Here is a 4651-nt window from a genome sequence, read left to right as displayed (position 1 = left end):
CTGGAACCTCTAAATAGATGTTCAAATGTTGATGTTTGTTCGCCTATGAATTCGGTTGTCGGATTAAATGTCCATTGAGATTACACTTTGTTTAATCACTTTAGTGTACATTTTCAATTACTAAACATCGAATATAGGTACCAAATGGATAATATTATGTGAAGATCGAAACGTGGTTCTTTTAACCAATCTTCACTTGCAAAATGTCTTTAATTTTGCAAAACACATTGTAACACAAATACCAACTCAAGACACTTAATATAATTCAACAGGACGATGATCAAACCGAAACAATAGACCCCAACAACCAATTATATTGTGTCCTGTATAATATCGCCTGAACCGCCTAAACCTGAAAATATAAATTATGAAACTGCTTATAAGCTTATTGTAACATGATCACATCACGTATTAATTTGTTTTCACTTATAATATTATTGTTCAATGGACTGTAACATAAGATTCTAAGGCCATGGACAGTGTATTTGACATGCTCGGTATAGAAAATTTCAGTTTTTCGAATTATAGAACAAAATAAATCCATACATCGTTATACAGCGTCTGTGCAATACAAAAATTGATGTAATATTAGTATTTAATTCACTAATATCATTATATTATAATACAATTTAGTTTTTAGCACTTACACTGAACACAAGGTCTATAATATACTCGTAAGGGTAAATTCATTGACACCTACGTAGCAAGTTTAATGACCAATGATAGAGGTTGTTTAAATTGAAATTCTAATTAATACTATTAAATATTTTCAGAAAGTAAGTTTCATTTCCTTTTTAGTTGTTATCTATTTACCGAAAATGATTTCAAGTTTTCAACAGTTACTTGAATTTAAGTTGGGTAAAATATCTTCGACATAATAGTGTTACGTTTTATATCATACACTTCATTCATTCTTTATAACCGGTTATTGTAATTCTATTAAGATCGAAATAATTAATTATTGAAATTTTGAATATACAATGGATGTATTCGTCCAACTTAATCGCTTATTTTTTTTTTTTAAATATAGTAATTTTAGAACAAAACGAGTAAAAGTATGTCAAATTATCAATAGTGTTAATAAATAAATATATATATATACAGAGTGATTCACCAAGCATGCTTACCCCCATTTTTATTCCTTTAATAATGAATTTATTGAAATTTGATTTTTGATTTTTGGAATTTTTAAATATACTCAAAGACCATATTTACGAGTATTTAAATTTTTTCTGTACTACTTAAGGGGTATCCTATGGGGATATAAACTTCTGTTTTTCAAATGAGAACCAAAATATTTTACTGTAAATTGATTAGTGGATAATGTTTTGAAAATTTTTATGTATGTACCACATTCAAAATTCGAATGAAAAGTTTCTTAGTTATATTAAAATGTTTATATTAAGGATGATAGCCCTTAAAACTGGTTTTGCATAAACATAAAATAGACTTAAAATTGGATCTTATTGGATATTTATTATACTCAGACCATTTTCACAAATTATTAATATCGATGGATTAATATATGTGGCTACAATTTTCAAATCACCATAGCTTCCATATCTTATAAGCTATTTATCCTTATATATTAGTCACCTTTTATCCTTAGAACACAAAGTTAATTAACTCAAAAACTACAAGTACGAATTTTGATTTTGATACTTCAAAAATTTCAGAAAAATTATCTACCATATAATTTATAGCTGAAGAGGGGTGTTCTCATTTGAAAAACAGAAGTTTGTATGTCTACAGGACACTCCTAAAGTAGTAAAAAAAATCTCAAGAATTTTAAAATATGGTCTTAAGGTATATTTAAAAAATGAAACAATTAGTTTTTGAATAACTGCATTATTGAAAAAAAAGGGAGTGAGCATTCGTTTTAGCACACTATTTGAACAAAATGAATCGATACCTGACTATTTGTTGTATAGGACTTGAAAAATACATTTGTAAATATATTTCAACTTTCAATACATATATTGAAAATTTGAAATGTTGATAAAATTGCCTATACAAAACTCCTTAAAAGTAGACATTTATTATGCGGTATATTCGGGTCCTACATAATTTATCGAAAGAAAAATGATACATGATATTATTGTAGTAACTATAAAAATGATATAAAATATAAATATAAAATACCTAAAATATCTATTCTGATCATAATAATGGATAAAATTACAGATAATCATCGGAAAAAAAGCTAAAACTTATTTTGGAGGTGCTGGGATTTGAACCCAGGACTTTCAGCATGCGAAGCAGACACTCTACCACTGAGTTACACCCCCAAGTAGTGACACCTGATGATTCTACTGCATTTAAGCTTAGCTCCGCTATTTTATTATCTATTATGGTAGTTATGATATTAGACATATTGAAAATTAGATTAGAAATAATGTATTATAATATTTATATGAGTTTATGACCAATAGTATAGATTTACAATTTTACAAACCAATAAACATTTACTATTAATTATAGATTACAATAATATTATAAGTGTTAGTTATATTAATCGTTAAAACAAATATCAATGTATTAATTTTCAGCGTATTTATGTTTTTTGGTAAGAGATACGTATTTTAGAAACCATTGATCCTCTTTTACGTTTCACAATATGTATAATAACATCAAATATTCAAATTACGATGGTTGAATATGATCGTAATTTATAATTTTTTTATATAAATTTGTAAAAGGTAAATTTTTTGTGCCTCAACATAATCACTGGTTAAGTATAACAACTTTAAAACAAACGAAATCGAAAAGACTTTAACATACAATCATATAATAGTTATGATACACAGTCTCAAATGTCTCAAAGGCTCAAACATCACAGAATCTCGGTAATACAGAACAATATTATAATACCAGTTACCACTAACAAAATAATTTACAATATTATATCTAGGTGCAGGAACTTATCTACCTACTTAAAGAAAACAACACCCAATACGCTCATAAATATTTCAGATGATTAATGTTTTTTTCAAAAATAAACCACGCTCAGTGTGTCAAATTTGCAATAAATTTGGACACACGATTTCCGATTTATGTATGGTTAACAAATAACAAATCAAAAAAAAACTAAGTGCAAGGTTAAACGCAGTTGATAGTATTATACAATATATTATTATAGTTGTAAATATAATATTATTTATAACTATTATAATTAATAATAGCCAATAGCAATAGGTCTCTCACCCGTACCACTATTATAAAAATAGATTTTGGAATTTGGAATTTCCGCGTTGATAATCGAGTTATCGACAAAGTATGTAACATCTCAATTCTTACCGGAAAAATTAATTTTAAAATTAGTATTTATACATAGAAATTAATTTGTACTAATGTATAATAGTTACACTCATAATAGTATGAATAATTATGATACATTACATTATTATTATACATCACTTATCATTTTAAAGAATACCTAAGTGTGGCGATTTTGAGTAAATAATTTGTCTGGGGGTGTAACTCAGTGGTAGAGTGTCTGCTTCGCATGCTGAAAGTCCAGGGTTCAAATCCCTGCACCTCCAAATAAATTTTTGCATTTTTTTTCTTTTACATGAAGTGATAATATCATGTAAGACTCAACAACAAAATGTATCATCACTATACACATCGAATAGAATCGATAATTGAAGTATTTTAATTAGCAATATATTTCTCATAATTCATTCTTGTATCTTGTATGCGTAATAATATCATGTACTATTTTTTTTTATGCGGCATATACCAAACAAGGTCAATGTCTCTCCATTTCTTGTATCACATTTATACCAGTGACGCCATCTCTGTTTACTGCTGTGTTAAATAAATCAGCTGTTATTATTTCTAATACATTAATATTATTATCAATACTACGTAGACACGTAGCTCATAGTTGTGAGTAATACTGTTGGTACCTATAGTACTATATGAACCAAGATAGGTACTAAGATATTATAATATCTCAGTGCGCGATTTTTACGTTACAATGGATCAAATAATCAATAAAATATGGTGAACCTAACACTAACCCAACACTTGTACTACAACCTACGCCATGGCTATAGATACTTTAGAGATTAGACTTAAGTACCCGGCAATGGTACCTATATATAGGTACACTCGACTGCAGGTTGACTCTGCAGTATTACCTAGGTATATTTGAAATAATTTTCTTCCTCAATAATTTTATTATCAAAGTATTTCGGAAATTTTTTCTTGAAAACTAAATTAATTTAATACGTAAGTAATGCTCACCTTAAAAACCTCTTGGGCCCTAATTTAGGTCGCAACCCAGGGTAAGGAACCGCTGGTGCTTGGTCTACAACAGTTACCTATATACCACTATTTGTACATTGTATTGTACTTGTGTTGTAATATACTTGGAAAATGTGGAAGTCCAGTATGTCCAAAAAAATAAATATAGTATATCTGGTATAATAAATATAAGTATAAAACTATGAAATGAACAAAAATACTGCAAAAGTATTAGTTATTATAATAGTAAGTAATATAATAATAGGTACTACAATGTACGCAATATTGAATATGGATGTGATTTGTATCCAATTCTGTTTATGCATATATCACGTACTGTTGTTCCGTATGAATGACAGGATAATCATGAGCCCAAAACGGATAGAGCTTGGGAAGCTTA

The 4651-nt window shown here is 27.8% G+C and overlaps 2 non-coding genes across 2 annotated transcripts; one reads left to right on the top strand and one right to left on the bottom strand.

Annotated features, from left to right (window-relative positions):
- Window positions 1–2216: 2216 nt before the first annotated feature.
- Trnaa-cgc lies at window positions 2217–2288 on the bottom strand. The gene has a single exon. It is a non-coding gene; the product is annotated as a tRNA-Ala (tRNA).
- Window positions 2289–3470: 1182 nt separating this feature from the next.
- Window positions 3471–3542, top strand: Trnaa-cgc. Its single transcript has one exon. It is a non-coding gene; the product is annotated as a tRNA-Ala (tRNA).
- The last annotated feature ends 1109 nt before the right edge of the window (window positions 3543–4651 follow it).

This window comes from Myzus persicae, unplaced genomic scaffold (genome assembly GCF_001856785.1).
Source record: "Myzus persicae strain clone G006 unplaced genomic scaffold, MPER_G0061.0, whole genome shotgun sequence".
In the NCBI taxonomy this organism is placed as follows: domain Eukaryota; kingdom Metazoa; phylum Arthropoda; class Insecta; order Hemiptera; family Aphididae; genus Myzus; species Myzus persicae.
This window is presented reverse-complemented; position numbering and strand designations above follow the sequence as displayed.